Below are 17,597 nucleotides of genomic sequence, written 5' to 3'. Positions count from 1 at the left end.
ATCCAGAAAGCCAGCAGGAGGCCCAGGCACCACTCCAAAATTGAAATGAAATTTGCCTGGGATGCTGCAGTATGCAGGGAAGTTCTGGACTGCCAGACACTGCAAACTACAGCACAGGAGGTGTCCTTCCTTCTGACAGTGCCCGTCTCCAAGTTAAATTCTCCCATTAAACTATTGCGGTTTGCTTTTCTCTTCACTTAGATGCTGAGTAGAACAGTTTCCATCACATGGCTGTGTAAGTGCATGTATCTTTTTTCCCATTTATGAATGTCTGCTGCCTGATCCTTTTTTTTTTCCATTTCAAGAATGGATTAAAAGAGTCCTTTTAAGAAGCTGGAGCATGTTTCCAAGGCTAATGCAGCCCCAACCAAGCTGTGCTTTCATCAAAGTAGTTCAGTCTTCACCGCAACATCTCTTAGGCTTATTAAATCAACCTGGTCTCCTGAGGGATACTTTAAATGAGGGTAAAATACCACATTAAGCAGTCCAGGAACTCATTTGATTTAATTTCATTTTTATTTAGTTTCTTTCTCTGTCTCCTGTAAGACATAAAAAAGAAAGGTTTGGAGATGTTCTAAAGATGCTCTTTTAAAGCATCATTGAATATAATAATTCAATGAAGCCTGAAGAATCTGCCTTTCTTAATAGTCACAAAAACAGTGATCTAGCCTTTCTTTCTACCTTTTCTCTTTCCTTCTTTTACCGCATAGATGTGATGGCACAGAACTGTGACAATGTCTCTTGTTACTAAACTTCCATTAACTTTTGCAAAGTGCATAGTGGAGCACATTTGCATGAATGCTGTAAAACATTAGACTAAATAGTAAAAATAAATTATACTTGTCAAGTAAATGAGCAAAAGACACTGCTTGATACATTACCCAGCTTTTTGCTGAGGGAATTCCATATATGTGCAGCACAGATTAACTTGCCAAACTGTTGGATTTAAGTTTTTGTTTTTCCCCAGCTAACTTCTTGATTGTTAGTGCAAATTGATTGAATTGTGGAGAAGGAGACTGGCATCATGCTGTGTGCCTGTGCCTGTGTTCATGCCTGTGCCGCTGTGGCGTGCACATCTGTCTCCAAATAAGTTAAAGTGATAAAGGCAAGTGATAACGCAGGGTGTGACATGAGCCTAAGTTAGACATCCAGGAATCCAGTCCAGGAATGGATCTACAGGAAATCATGTTTTAGCTCTGCTCTTCCCAGAGTGACCTGCAGACACTGCTCTGTCCCTGGCCCAGTCAGGAGTGAGCCTGCCCTTCTGGAAATTGTGCTGCTGCTGCAGGTGTGGATGCTGCAGTCGGACCTGGCTCTGCCTCCTCTACACCTTCTTCCCACCTCGGGATGAGGTTCTCAGCTGCTGTACACTTTCCCCCACCAGGCACAGTGGGTCTGTCTCCAGGGAAATGTGCTGGTAGTGATTAGTACTCCTGATGGGCTGGAAATGACAAGACAGGGACAGACCCGTGGCTTTTCCACGGGTCAGCTGGCCTGGAACAGCCTGAAAGGTGGAAGAATAGGAAGGATGGGGTCACTGACATCAGCCCGTGGGGACATTTTGCTTTCTCTTTTCTCTGTGGCCCCTGAATTGCCATTCAGTAGCTCAAGTGCCTTATCTGAATTCAGCGGCTGATGGTCCTTATCTACATTTCACGCAAATCAGCCCAAAGACTGGATTCTGGCTGCTTTCCAGTTGAGGTTAAAAGTCTCTCTGTTTCTTGCATGCCCACACCAGCCCTCTGGTGGACTTTAGAAATGGTTAAACACACGCATGTCTTAGCACGAGTGACTTCTGAACCTTGGCTCAGGGAGCAAGGTTCAAAACAAGACTGTGCTGAACTGCGCTGCTGTGTCCTGGGCCTGAGCTGCCTCCCCTGAAGGACCAGAAAGTGATTTTTGGGGGCTAGTTGGGCCTGAACAAGCCGTTTGTCCTCAATTTCATGTCTCAACAGCTCTCCCGCTCCCAGCCCTGACCTGTGTTTTTGCAAGACCCCATGGATGCACCTCGTCCTGCGGGGGTCCCGTGTCCTTCCCAAGCCTTGGTGTGTTCACAAGGAGATGGTACATGTTTCAGCTGCTCCAAAGAGCAGCACAGATAAATGCATAAGGCATTGGCAGGAAAAAAGATGTGCTGCTCCTAATTCATTCAGCAAATCACCTGCTGCTCCATGCCTCAGTTTTCCCAGTTTTTGCCTGTTTAAGCTCTTTGTTTAGTCTCTCTCTTTGCATGTTTGTACAGTGCCAAGTACAGAAGGTGCCTGGTTTTGCTTTGAGTTCTGAAATGCTTCCATAAGGCAGACAGTAACTCTTCAGTGTCAGTGTTTTAATTGCCAGGATCCCTGAGGTTTCTCTGCATACCCCTAGCAGAAGCCAGTGCACAGGACTGACCTCTCCTGGCTTGCTCGTTGTGCCTGGCAGACTCTTTTCAATTATTTTCTCCCCATGTTGCTGTTTACATTTTGTGCTCGCATCCTTTGCAGCATTTCCAGTCACCTTCCAGCAGCCTAAATGCCTTCTAATCTGAAGTATATTTCAGCCTTATCTCTATCAAAGCAGAAGGGTAGGGGAGGCATCCTCATTCCAGCTGCTCTTCAGCGACCTGATCCATAAGGAGGCTGAAGCCATCAGCTGCTCATCTCAGCTTTCACCGGAGTTTGAGTAAGTTGCAGACGATTCTTCTGTCAAGAGCACTGAGGACAAAATGAAACTTTCTCTTTTTCAGGGCTGCACGTTAATCTCTTCTCAACATGCTTGGAAATGATTGCGTGTCATGTTTCATTTCAGGCTGTCAGTGAGTTTACTCAGTCCCCTTGCAAAGAGTCCTCCTGCGGCAATCTGATAACTACGGTGTGCGATCTCGGGGGGCAGGTCAAGAGCCTGGTGCTTTGCTGAAGCAATTGGGTTGGTCTCCATCTACACCAGTGTAAACTGGGATTGGAACTGGGATTCACTCTCCCTGTAAAGCATTATCTCGGTTGCCTCCTGTGGTTCCCCTTGTTCTTCTCTTACTTTCTCCACGTGTAAGTGGGGATTAGGACCCCACTCTGCTCCTCTCTTCCCCTTCCATCCGTACAGACCCGTCCATTTCTCTCCTTGGCTAAATGGATCCTGAGCAACAAATCCCTGAGGGTCTTAGTGGCTTTATCCTTGGGCATGGCCTGGTTGGGGTCTGCTGGTAGAAGAGGTCTGTGCCTGGCACTGATGGGTTACAGAAGAGCCATTTCTTTTGAAAGCAGAGTGAGGCCTTGTGTCCTTATTTTCCATCTTCACGTTTTCCAGTTTTTACCCAAATCCACCAGGTTCTGTTTATTGTCACCTGGAACGTTTGCTGAATTTTTTTTTATATTAATCAGCCTCTGAGTTACAGCCAGCCACTGCAAACAAAGCCCCACTGTCACACTGACAGTGAGAACTCACTTCTCTTAGGCAGCAATAAAGAAGAGGTGACAGAGAGCTGGGTGCACGGAACAGGCACCCCTATATACACACATAACTGTGTAATTACTAGTATCATTGAAATGATAGGTATAAAGACCTAGTTAGCAACGGAGCTGGCTCATTAGCATAAAAACTACAAGCACAAAAATGCACTGAAATGACAAATACAAGGAAGCCATATGAGATTTGCATTAAATTAGTGACTGCGTGCGAGATGCTATTTAAATGGCAGGTGACTAGAAAATTTCTTTCCCTTTTAGTGTAAGAGGCTGAAATGTTCATTTTCATGGTAAACAGTAACTACACATTGATTTCTAGCTCTAAAGCATCTTTACAAAAAGCACTCACAGTAAGTGGGGTTGGAGTCACTGAAATCAGAGGACTAGCTTGCCCTACATGTCTCTGGAACTAAGCAGCACAGCTTGAATTTCTTTCTTAGACTTGTTAAAAAAACTGCAATGACAACAACAACAACAAAGAGCCTTGTGTCTGGAGGTGGTAAATCAATTCACATACAATTATTTGCGAAAGCGATCTGATGAATTATTTCAAGCCAGGAAGAAGCACGTGTGAGGAGGAACATCAGGAGCTTACAGCGAGCTGAACGTGCCCACCGGCTGCTCCTCCTCGCCTGGGAGCACCCTGCCTTTCTGCAGCACGGAGGATTGGGGTCATATCGGACAACTGGTGGATGGAGATTGCTCCTGCAGCTTGCAGATCTCATTTGTGACAGGCAGCCAAGTAAGATCCTAAATTTGGGTTAGAGAATAAGGCCCCCCATTGTGCATCTGTCCCCTGACTGCAGGAGTCCTGCAGCCTGCTGGGGCTCTTTGTGCCCCAAAAACTCAGCACAGAGTCTGGGCACCCCCAGCGTCTGGCACAAATAGGGCTTCCCAGGACTTCCAAGCTCTCACCTCTGCAGCTGATTTGATGGAAAGCCAATGGCCTCTGTGTTGCTGCACCCCTGGGAACCCTAGGGCCAGCACCAACAACCACCATCACACCAGGAGCAGGTTTCTGATAGGAGAAAGCCTCAATGCTGAAAATGCAACTGAAAAATCCTTTTTATCCTGGCACCAGGGCAATGGCTGAGGTCCTAGAATGGGGTTAGGGATGCTGGGGGGCTGCACGAGGGTATGGCTGCTGAGCATGGCCACCCTCTGTCCATTGCAGAGGCAAGCTCCAACCTGAGGACTTACCCCTTACACCTGAGAACACACAAAAACTGCAGGTTAGTGCATCAGTTGGAAGTTAATTTGCAGTTAATGGCACAGGCACAAGCTCAGTGTAAAGGCAGGTAAATCAGCGTAACCATGTAAATCCCAGCTAGGTTTCTCCCAGGCATATACCGACAGAGCAGCACGTGCACAACAGGGCTCGTAACCATCGAGCTGTGCTGCTAGAATTAACTACCACAACTTCCTGACGTAGGAAGGCTTTAAGTAAGAGCTTTTGAAAAGGTTATCCTTTGATTGAATGAAGTCGTACCCTAGCACATCACTAAATGGTAGCTATTTTTGGAATGAAAAATGTCACTTCTTCCTCAAAACGGACCCGTCTGGAACTGATCACCAGACAGTGACACATTAGAAGACTTTGTTCTCCCCAGGTTTAGCTGGTGGTCGCTGTTCGACGAGTTGCTCAGGTTGAGTTCAACCATGTAATTTGCAGAGAATTGTTTGAGTGGCTTAATATGTTGTGAATCAAAAGAAGGAATTCTACTCTCGGTAATTAAGATGGAATGGGTAATTATTTTTCTCTGTCTGGAAGTTCACTTTCTAAAGAAGGAAGGAGGAGACGGAGCTTTCAAATGCTTTTATTCATTTTGCTGCAGAAGTAGTCCTTATTTGTACCCACAAATGTTTGCACACACTCATTTGTGTCTTCGCTAGCAGGCGCAGAGTGCCTTTGAAAACTGAGCCTACCTGATGAGAGGAGGCAAACATGGGCTGGTGCCGAGCAGCAAACATGCAGCTGCTCTGCTCTATCTTTCTTCTACAGGTTCTCCAAGCGCTCGACAAATTTTAAGATCAACCACAAGAAATGCTAGCGGGCAGAGAAGCGTTGTAAACCATTTTTAAATGAGGAACTTCAAATTTGCGCTGCAAGGCACAATTACTCAAGTCGCTTGGCTGATGAGCAGAGGGTACAAATGGGGAGCCTCAAATTCCCAGCCCATACAAAGCAACTCTTCCAGCTAGTTATTCTAGACGTGTCAGCAACACATTTGACCGCTCTAGTGTCTCTATTTATTTGCTCATTCTCTGTAACCTCAGCCTGCCAAGCCGTGCATCCGTTTGGGCTGCTGTCAATCACACGTCAATTTTTATTTGCCTTGGCTCAAATCAGAGCTGGTGTTTTGACAAAAGGAGGAGGGAAGAGTGGCTGTCAAAGCTCCGAAGGCGAGAGAGAAAGGCAGAGATCTAAGACGTGGAGGGGAGGAATGGGGTATTTATTATCACAAAATGATGCATCCTTGTGCAGGAGATACGATGAGCAGGGAGTCGCAGTGAGAGCGGAGCTGTGAATTTTGCGGGTGGCTTGTTTGTGCCATTTGAGGAGGTGCAGCCGAAGTGGTGGGCTTCAGTCTACAGCAAAGCAAGGAGATCTAAGCAGAACTCCAAGGAAAATCCCCCATTGCATTCCCCTTGGCAAGCCATTGCTTTGCCAGTTCAGTCTGGGGACCTGCAGAGGGTTGTGCCCTTGCAGCTGGAGCTGCTGCACACCGGTCACCTCCAGCTGTAGTTTTCTGCCTGGTGCTTGGGGGACCCCCTAAGCCCAGCCCGATTTGGGGGCTGAAAGAGGAGCGGTTGGGTGATGGCATGCGAAGTGATGCAGTGCCGTGGCACAGGGATGGGGGTCCCATGGCAGCAGGGAGGCTTCCTGGAAGCATCCCGTGTCGCACGGGTAACACTGAGCCCCCACTCCCTGCTGGCTGCGAGCAGCTTCCCCGGTGCTTTCTGGAAGCTGAAAAACCCAACCTTGTGTTGACTTCGGACTCAGGTGGCTTTTCTCCTGGTGGGGGTTTTTAAACCTGTGTAGGAATTACTTTGAGAGTCTTCACAATTTCTCCTTATTTTTTTCATTCTGAAATGAAACTCTTTCCCCCCAGAATTTCACATAACATTCTAAGGAAATGCAATAGCTTTGGGGACCACTCATATCTTTTGGTTTTAATGACTGAAATGTCTCCTTCCTCTTTCACTTTTTAAAACTGAATGTCATTATAATATCAATAGGGGGAAAAAAAAAAAAGCTAAAATGAAAAATCACTTCAAAATGGAAAATCAAAACAATTCCACTCTGTTTTTATTTTTTTTTTTCAAATAAAGTGTGATTGAAGTTGACATGTTCCTGAGCAACATCTCACTCATCATAAAGTGGCATTTTCTGTCAGAACAACATTTTTTCACAAAATGAGCACTCAGTCTGGGATTCCTGTATAATGACATTAAATGTGAATACGTGGATCCAAACGTAGAGAGGAGACACAAATTATAGCTAACATGGACCAATGATTATTCTTTTTTCCTACAGTAAAACAAAATAACCTGTAATCAGCCAGAGTAGCCAGAGACTTCTGCTCAATATCTTCATGAACACAGCAGATACAATTAGAAAGCTGTAGCTCTCTCTTGAAAATAGGAGCAATGAACCAAAACAATTGAGCAAAAATGGGTGCCAATAAGAGCTAAAAGACTACATATTTTTGGTTCAGTGGCCAAATGGAAAAAAAAAAAACATTCTGAGTTAACCTGAATTGAAAGAATTTCAATTTTTCCAGTGAAGCAAAAAGTTGAAAAAATTAATAGCAGAGTGCTTTTTTAAAAAAAAAACTTTTTTGTTTTCTGTTCAATTTCTTTTTCATCCAATTTTCAGGGACATTTCAATGTCTATTTGATCAATCCCAATCTACAGTTTTGAAGTAGAACAACACGAGCTTTGACTGAAAGTTTTTTGTCTGCTGCCGAGCGGGGTGAGGAATACCAGGTTGCAGAGATGTGGATTGTATGAGTCACACTCCAAAATAAAGGGTTGATTCATCTCACCTGAGAATCAGCTCCCCTGTCCTTGGTGGGACCACACTATTTTGTGCTGGCAATCGTTCAGCAGCAGCGCTGGGGACACGGCGTGGCCTCACAGACCAGGAGGTTGAGGACAGACCTCTTCGTTCTGGTTATTGGAGGCTCAGGGAGGTGCTTGTGTTTGGAAACATCTAACAGTGGAAATAACCGGACCAGATGCCAGACTACTCATCAGGGAATTCTTCAGCACTGATTTTTATTTTTATTTTTTCTGCAAAACAAGCAGATTTAGTCACAGCAAATTTTTTGCTGAATCCATATGGATGTTCCCGAATCTCCCATTTTAGAATATTCTGAAACATTTAGAAAGCTCAGATTCAACATTTAGCAGAACTTTGCTTCTTGAAGTTTCCTTTTAGAAATTGTTTTACATTTCCCTAATCTGTCATCAAAAGACTGGGAAGCAAAATAGAATATCTCTTTCCTAGATCACCATAAAATGTATTTAATTCAGAATTCGGTGTGGAAAAAAAAAAAAAAAAGTAGATAAAACGCTTAGTCGTTATGAGTCTGCTTTCTGTAAACTTAAGTAATACCTGGCCAGCCAAAAGCAAAACCCCTTTGCCACCCAGAGCTGGCCAGGGGAACTGACAGGCTGGACTGGGTTTTGCTTGCTCCCTGTAATGCTGCTGCCTCGATCCACCTGCAGCCCAAGCACGAGGAGCACAAGGGATTAAATCCCAAGGAGCCCCAGGGAGCAAGCTGATCTCCTCCAAGACTGGCTTAAGCCTTGTGGTTTTCCAGCACTAGCACATTTTTAGCATTTTAGGTTGTAGTTATAAGAATAGATTTTCTTGCTATCTGAAGAAATGCTCAAGCTTTCTGCAAATCCTGCCCAGCCTAGGTCTCGAGGGGCTCTGTCTCCTTGTGGGGCCTCCGAGGCCATGGTGCATGTCCCTCACCCCGCAGCGATGTTCTGCAGTGAGCCCAGAGCAGCTGGGCTGGCTTGGCTGCAGCCCTCGCTCCTGTCACTCATTTGTGCCACTGGAAGGATGAACAGTGCTGATTTTCACATGGAAATGTCTCTCTCCAACATACTCACTGAAAGGCATTTGCCCCAGTCCTCCCTCTCACCCTGAGCTCCTTTCCACCCCTACCTGCAGCACTCCCCCATAGCAGTACTTGGTTTCCCAGCAGATGAGTCTGTAGCTGGGTAATTCACCTAATACCCAACTTATGGCAGAGTTTTATATCAGATTCTCTGTGCGGCAGGGTACATAATAGCAGCTGACTCTGTTGTAGTAAGAAGGAAAAAAACTAACCCCTTTGAATTGGTTGTGATGTGAGTGCTTTCTTTTCAGTAAATCAAGCTGTTATCTTTCCAAACTTCTTCTTAGCACCCTCCCTCCCTAAATCCTCCAAGCCTTCGTGTTTTTGAATATGATATTCCTTAAGGTACGTAATTATCAAGAAGTTGCATACATAATTTAAACAGAGACCTTCTGGTTCTGTGCCTGGATGGGCTACTGACATTTCCAAAGAAAATTTAGCTAAACACTGGGGTAAAGCTCCCACTGTTCTTTGACAAATTCAAGATCTTCATTGTTTGCAAACTACTCTGACCTTAGCTTTACCCTTACCACCTAGGGGAAGGGGAAGAGATAGCTATAAACTCCATGAAGTAAAACCAAAAAAATAAATAAGCAAAAACACTTTAAGAGAATCTGTAAGATAGAGAAGCCCAAGGACTTGGTGGGGACTTCCCCTGAGACACTAGGAGTAGGGCAGGGTCTGACCATAGCTCTGGGCTCCTCTGCTGGGCTGGGAATCATCTGCAGTAATTCAGGTGCCCAAAAGTAAAGCTGAACCACACAGCTACTCCCTCTAGCCTCTCTTGTTGTGGGTGTGGAGGAACTGAGACCCCAAACGGCTGACTCATCTCCCCTTATATCTGTCATAGTACCACCTAGAGTACCTGGGACTACGATGAAATGAAGATAAATGCTGTGTGTAATTGCAATCCGGTGTTTGCTCTGGAAGCTTGGCTGAAGCTCCTTTAAGAAATGAGGTGCAGGACCCCTTAGAAATGAAGGCCTGGGTTTCCTTTGGAAGGAGGGATAGGCATGTGTCAGAATCAGGGCCTGGATAAGGGCTGGGGTCCGATGTCGGTGCTGTAAGGCTCAATGGTCAGGGCTGCAAGGTCCAGACTTGCTTGACAGTTACACCTAATAAAGCTTAAGTCACTCAGCTGGTAAGTAATTAGGGGCTGGGACCTAGCATGTCTTGAAACTTCTTCCAGAGTCCCAGTTTGAGCTCTGAAACCTAATGTGCTGGGGACTCCAAAGGATGTAGGAGTTTTTTATGTTTTTGAATAGTTCACCCGATTTCAGGCTTTACAACCCAGTTTTGCACTTAATCCTGTCCTGTAGTGGCTTCTTCAGCCACAGCTGACATTTGGAAGGATTTTAACTTGCTGCTTTGCAGGCTGTTTCTTGCTTGCTTGTTTTCAGAGAGTCTTTCCCTTTATAGTAGTTAGCATTTAAATGGAAAGTGGACGGGGAAGAAAAAGCAGCATTTTGGTATCTTGCAAACCAGATGCCTGAAACAAATCATTGCTTCGTGGCCAGCTATTAGCGAGCAGGGATGGATAAAGAGACGGTGCAAAACTTCTAGGTCCCTTTGCTGCTCAGAACATGTTTCTGAGGAGCTTTGCAGCCTTTGCTGGACCCACAGAGATGGGATAAAGTAGCAAAAATCAACTCATTGCCCAGCAGGAGTCCTGAGAGCAGCAGGAGGCATAGAAATGAGGAGGGATCGAAGATGTAGGCTCACAGCTCCACAAAAACAGGCAATTTTGACCAAGGTGATGTACTTGCAGAGAAGCAGAGGGGTGCCAGTCACTGGCATTTGCCGTCTTGGCTAAAGAGAGAGATGTCAAAACCGAAAGGGTGAGTGAGTCACATCTGCCTTGGGACCCCTTTAGTATCTGATGCCATCTGATGTGTTCATTAGTGGCACAGATAGCAGAACAGAGATCAGGGTTATGGAGCTTGTGAGCTATATAATGAGTGGAAGAGATCCAAATCTGCTGGAGGACATGGTCTGTGTGCAAGGCAAACATGACAAACTGGAGAATCAAGATGAAAAAATGAAGATGTGATTGAATAAGGACGAGTGTCAAACCTGCACCTAGGCAGGGTGATCCATAACTGTGGGATGGAGAACAGCTGGCATGGCAGATGTTGCGCAGGAAAGGATGGGGAACTTGTAGCTGTTTTCAAACCATGCATGATTCAGCAATGCCAGGCATAGAAAAAAAAAAGGCAAATGTATGAGGAAGTTTAAATAACAACATGAACTCCAAGGTGCATGGGTGATCCTTCCACCAAGAAGGCCACTTGCATTTCTGTTTTTTAATTCCATACTTTAAGAAGACTGTCGACCAGCAGGAGGGGATTCAGAGGATGGCAGTAGGGCCTATCAACAACCCTCAAAACATGGCCCAGAATACAGTGAAAATGTTCAGCCTAAAGAAGAGATGGCGAGATAACAATCTTCAAACACGAAAAAGACAAAGAATAAGGGAAGAATTCACTCTTTGTGTCCCTGATGAGCAAATGAATAAGAAATGGGCTTAAACTGCAGCAGGAGTGGTTCAGGTCGGGCACTGGAAGGTCTGTCTTGGTGGTGACACATGCTGGAGTCGATTGCCCGGGGAAGGTGCAGAGCAGCCACCGCTGCGAGGCTGCAGGAGGCTGCACAGGCGTCTGCCGGGAGTGCCATGGCTGCACTGCCTGCCTTGGGCAGGGGAAGGACCTAGCGACCTCCCGAGATCCTTTCTGCCCCTGTTTTTGCCCATGGCTTCAAGTTGCTGATGTTTCCCAGCTCAGTAGGACTTCTGGACAAAGCCCTGCTATCGGAAAATAAGCTCTTCCCCGTTGTTTATCAGAGTGAGCGGGAAACCATTGCATCAGAATTTCAAATGTAATTTTACTGAGCGGTCAGCACCTGAAATATCCGAGGCTTAAATATGGATTCAAACATAGTCATTTTGGTTCTCAAAATTGCCATAAATGCAGATGTCTGCGTGTTGTAAAATGCCCAGTAGAGAGTAACAGGCTTTGTTTAATTTGTGTGCTGTGGGGCACGGTTCTCACTACACAATGCAGTGCAGGTTAAACACACAGAAATAGAGGTTACCTACCCCTGCTCTGGGCACAGAGTGTAGCTGTACCTTGCTGCTGAGCTTCTCAGCACTTTGCAGACATGAGAAGGATTTTTGTTTGGGTTTTGAGATTATTTTACACCACAGTTCAGCATACAATGTCTTTCTCTGTTTCCCATTCCTAACTCAGGTACAAACTATTGAAAAAAAAATGTGACCAAAGATAGGAGCTTTCTCAGCTCAAAAAAAATATTCCCAGTTTGACCTGGAAGGCTTATGAAACTGCATGTGGGATAAGGCTCTCTCCCAGAAGTCCAACCCCCTATAGAAATGCAAAGAACAGAGAGCTGAGAGTTGTTCAGATGACCTGGAGAAGATGTGAATCAGCTCTAGATCTTGGTTATTAGACCTTCAACTTCTACAGTAAATTATATGTATGCCTATTTTTAACCTAGGTCATGCAGCTGCCAGTTTTATGTTAAAAAATGTCAATAAAATTCATCCCAAGAGGACTGGGTAAGCTCTGTAGAAATACTTGGGATTTAAGATTTGAGATCCATAGGAAACTGACATTCTGTATTAATTTATTTCCTGGCCATCCAAATAACCTAAAAATAATACAAATACTATAGAAATATGATTACAAAAATAATAAAAAGCTCAAACTAGAAGATTTCAAAAGTAATGAAAATTCTGACCCTATTCTTCTGAAGTTATTGAAGCTGCTCTCTACTCCTATCGAGTCATTTTGTTTTGATGAAGTCAGACCTCTTCATGTTGAGACTATAACAGAAGACTTCACGTCTGAAATTCTAACTTTCCAACAGTAAAGGGATTCTAGAGAATAAAAGTTATAAAGGAAACTGAAACAAAACCAGAAGTTGCGATGAGCCTTTCTTCTCTTATTGAAGTCCTTTGACATCTTTGAAACTAAATGAGAAAATGGAAACAAACGGTTTCAAAATTTTGCACGTCAGAAATGTAACTGTGAGTGATGTGTCCCCATGAAATGTTTAGATTGTGGCAAAACTGTGTTTTCTGGTTAAAACTGTTCCCTCAAGTGTCTCTACCAACACAAACGCTGAGCTGCATCGACAAACTAGCACTTGAGGGCTGACATGAGTCCAGAGTAACTGGGGGAATGACGCACCCTGTTTTCATTTTATGCTGCAGGGACCCAAGTACAGGAGACAACACGGGCCAGCAGAAGTCAGTGGCAGAGCTGGAGGACAAGAAAGGAAAGGTGAGTGTTGCCAGACGTCACGAAGGGACCAGGCTGGGCAAAGATCCCTGATCTCCATCATCTTGCAGGGGAGGTTCTTGGAGTGATGCACATTGGCTGTCACCACCACATCTGCGTCCCGCACCAGGCAGTAAGGAGCCCATTATTGTTCAAAAATCTCCTAGGAAGGCATTTTTGTCTGCACATTGGAAGACTGAGCTAAATGCTTGGAGCTATTAGCAGACGATTAAAGCTAATGTTGCAGCCAGCAGAAAGATCCGGGTTAGTCACTTTTCTCAATTTAAATCTTTGAAAATTTTCACAGTTCTAATCAAGAAATAAAAGAGAAAAAACATATAGATGCATATATATATATATCAGAGCATTAACTTTGATTGTCAAATCAAGTCAAAAATTGCTGAAGGAAGTAAATATGAGGAGAAATATAATAGGCTATTACCACAATATGGCTTGTGGCTTTCGTTTTCAAAAGATGTTCCCGCAGCCCTCACCCCCACACAACACACTTTGGGATGTTTAAGGGAAGGAAACAGTGATATTTGAGATTGGTAAAATAATCAAGTAAAAGGCATAAAAAATCTGCAAAGAAGCAGTTTGTAGGGGGCTGTGTTTAGACTGGGCCTTTTGTTGGGGATTGATTTGTTGGAGGTCCTTTTTCTGGAGACAAAATAGAAGAGTATGGCATTCGTCTTAAGGAAGAGAGAGACTAGACTAATAAAAATGGGTGGATATATGGATCATAGGTAAGAAGGAGAACATGCACATTGCATGTCAGGAAGATAAAAGGTGGCTAAGGGAATAACAAAGAAAGCGAAATGCAGAGCAGTGCACAAAAATACATAGAGCTGTTTCATTAGACGAGTGGTTAGACAAAGCAATGACAGTGTGAGAAAAAAACAGAGATGCTCCACGAGGAGCTCATAGGTAGGCAGACACAAAATAACATGCTGCATACTTTAAAGTTTTCTTTTTCTCGTGAGTTGTCAAAGAAACAACCTCACTGCCTGTTTCCAATGGGAAGGTTTGGATTGTGGAGGGCATTATATTTTTTCACTAGCTGCTGACCACAGCCCTGTTTTTTTGGTGCTTTGGCTCTCTGTACTTTGGTGTGATGTTGCCAACAGGAGGGGAGATGCCCATGTAGAGGTTCTAGGAAAAGGAGGGCCACAGTAAGACAATGAGGCAAACAAACCTTATCTTTGGAGACTCATTGTCTGAGCAAGGATGAGAAGGGTTTGTTGCCTGGGGTCTCATGAGAGCTTTCTTCAAGGCAAGTCAAAGCTCCAGAATTATCTGATGTTGTCTAGGAGACAAAGTATTGTCAAACTTGGCTCCTTTTTCTGAACAAAACAATTCTGTTCCGGATAGCCTTGAGCAAGAAGCTTTGCCAGCTTGTTCATATCAATAGTTCTTAACCATGCATCTGTACAGCACCAAGCACACCAGGGTCCCAGTGTTATCTGGAGACTCAAAATGGAAAGTTCACTTGTCATTGATTGTGGTTTCCTGCATGGCAAGTTGTTTCTGCCAGAAGGGAAGGCAGCCCAGCCTAGTAAGGGCACCTGTATGCTAGGACATCTCCGGCAAGCCCCAGATGTCAGGGCACAGACAGCAAGGGAGCAGGCACAGGGCAGCACCCTCAGGTGCAGCCTGGGCTGCCTCTCTCCAGGTGCTCATGCTGCACGGAGAGCTCATGATGAGACCGTGATGAGTTCCTGGAGGAGTGAACCAACCCTGTCCATGCAAACCCTCCTTCCCTGTCACTGAAATTCCTGATGATGGCTTTGTTTCTGCACCTGGCTTTGCCAGTATCTGTTTGACAATCCAGTGCGCCTGGCTCTCAGGATGTCTGCGTGCCAGGCGTTACGGCGCGAAATCCCAGCTCAAGGCAGCAGAGGTTTCAGTGCTGAATGTCATTCCCGCAGCTGGCTGCTCCAAGAACCTGAACGTGGGCAGCAAGATGCCCTTCCTGCTCAGCACGTTGCCCAGACACTGTTGGCTGTGGCTTAGGCCAGGTTTTCCATTACATCATGCCTGGATTAAACTTTAGAAGCTTCTGCAGAGGCTAGAAGTCGAGAACGGAGCTACAGCAAGCAGCAGCGTCAGGGTCAGTGATTTTGTGAGACACAGGGGAGCAGGGTAGAAACCACAAGAATGAACAATTTTATCACTTCTTCAGAAAACACCATCTATGCCTGGAATAAACAGGCGTGAGCACCGGAGGCTGCCCCGCAGTCCGAGCGGGGGCACGAGAAGCTTCTTGGCAAGTCTTCAGGCTTCGTGGGAGAGATGCAGTCCTTAGCAGCTCTCCTAAGGAGCTGTGGGAGATGCGGTTTTATTGTATCAGCACATTTCAAAATGTCAGCAGCAATTGGAATCAAATGCTACAGTGCTGTAACAGGCATAGTAGTAGTGTAATAATAACAGTAATATTATTGTGGAGTTTAGTGGCTACATTAAGACAGTGCACTCACAGGGCACACATGCTTGAGAAGCTTGCCCTGCTGCTTGTTGAATGCCTTTCTTTGAGACATTAATGGTGATGTACTCTGCATGGCCCTCAGGGTGGCGTGGACAGTGCTTGGGAAGTGCTAACTATCATTGCGTTTGTTGCCTATCACCATCCAGCCCAATTAACCTGACTTCTCTAGCCTCAGCTCTGCTTCCCTGCCACCACCAGCTTCTCAGGGAGTTTATTTCTCTGCCTCTGCGAACATACTCCCTGCCCTATGGAGATGGTTCCCCCTAGCACTGGGTAAAGTAGCCCACCCCTTCTGCATCCTCCACAACATAAATTCACTGGAACAGGATGTCTGTGACCAGAGTGCATCACTCCTCCTCCTCTGCACCCACTCACAGCAGAGGTGCACCAAACATCCCACGGCAGATGCTTTCTCACTGTAGCCCAGCTCAGCCCATGCCTGGTGTAGGGTAGAAGAGAAAAACAATTGGGCTCTGTTCGTACAGCAGGCTGGGGCCATCTCAGTTGTGAAAAATGAAAAGGGAGTGGGCCACAAAAGGTGGCTGGTTTGACATTCCCAGTAGTTCCCAGGTGTTCTGGCAAAGCACAGAGGTAGAGCTAAAGAAACAACAAAAGCAACAAAATGCAAATAGAAATGTGACTTGCAGAAGGTGCAGAGACTGTAGTGGCTCTGCCATGTCCTGGTCTAGGAGAAATGGGACAAACGTGGTCCGTCCTGCAGTCCCTGCCTGTCAGACCACACAGGCAGGAGGTCCGACTCTTCTGTCTTCCCCAGGTGGAGGAGGTGCACAAAAGGAAGGGTTGAATCTTGCATGAGCAGCTGCAGAGGTGCCTTTGCATTGCCAGTGCTGGGAGTTGGAGCGGAGGCACGGGCTGTGTTTGGGGAGCTGGCCTGTGTTCAGTGCACAACACTTCCCCACCCGGCAAACTCACAATTCACTTGGGAGGATGACAAGGAAGAAAATGATATTCTTTGGTTTGGATATCATACTAAAAGGGCTGACGTCTTTGAAGGGAACATACAGGAGTAATGCGTATGGATATGTCTCACAGAGGTAAGCTGCAAAGCCACACAACTCTTCACCAGATAGAAAAAAGCACACAGGGCTTCATAGTGAAAAGGGAGATGGAGCATCCTGCTGACCCATGGAAAGACCACGCTCAAATGTTAACAAGAAGGCTGACTTCTCTGCTACCAGCCAGGCATTTGAAGGGCAGGCTGCATCTATCCTGCATCTATTCTGCAGGTCGGCGACCTGCTGTTACATGCAAATGTGCCAGGGAAAAGGTCAGCAAAGGAGTAAGTACCAAAAGGCTGCAAGAGAAGGGAGAAGGGATCCAGCTGAATGTCAAGGGCTGAAATGAACCTCGTGTCTTCCAGGCAGAAAGGCTGGCAGCCTGAGAAATGATTCTTATTTACACCTACAAGAACCGGTGCCAGACATGCATATGATGGGATGGCTGGGCACAAAGGAGTGAAGTATTGACCGGTGGATCCTTCAAAGATGGGAATAGCAGAGGGCTATCAATCCAAGTCACCAAGGGAAGGAGAGTTAACTGTCTTGCACGCACTCTCACTCAGAGACACACACACAGAGACCTGCAATTGCTTTGCCAGTTTGGCTCCAGTCTTCCACTGACTCGTAATTCGGCTACTCGATCATTTCTAAGTAAAGGGCTGTCAGTGCATCCCACCAGCTTGATCAAACAAGTGCTTCAGCCCCAGAAAATCCCACCAAACCTTTCTGTTCATGCAATGCCAAGACCAGGTTTTCATGTTCCCTTTGTGGTCAGTGCAGCAAGAGATGAGTTTACCAGGAGGTGACCGATCCTTTCCTAACAAAGGTGTTGAAGATGCTGTGGCTGAACTGCCCCTGGTACATTTGGGTTCCTCTAGAAAGCCTACCTGGCCAGCTTTGACATGGATTTGCATTACAACAGTCGATCTTGCTTTCCAAGTCCTATCAGTAGTCTTCATTCAAGAAAATTTATTTTTCCTGTTCTTTGCATTTCAGTGTGGCTGCAGGAAATAGAAATGTTTTGGGGCTACTGCATTGGCTGTCTCAGAAACCATGGGTTCCCTTGGTATGTCTTCCATTGCCTTCCTCTCCTCTGTGTCTCCAGACCCTGCCATAACACAGCATGATCGATACTCCCTTTCTCTCGTCCTTTCTCAGTTTCCTCCATTTAGATGACATTAATGTAAAGCTTATTCAAGTAACTGTGAAGTAATAGGCCCTT

Source organism: Cygnus atratus, chromosome 23 (genome assembly GCF_013377495.2).
Source record: "Cygnus atratus isolate AKBS03 ecotype Queensland, Australia chromosome 23, CAtr_DNAZoo_HiC_assembly, whole genome shotgun sequence".
In the NCBI taxonomy this organism is placed as follows: domain Eukaryota; kingdom Metazoa; phylum Chordata; class Aves; order Anseriformes; family Anatidae; genus Cygnus; species Cygnus atratus.
The sequence above is the reverse complement of the archived record's forward strand: the minus strand, read 5'-3'. Positions refer to the sequence as shown.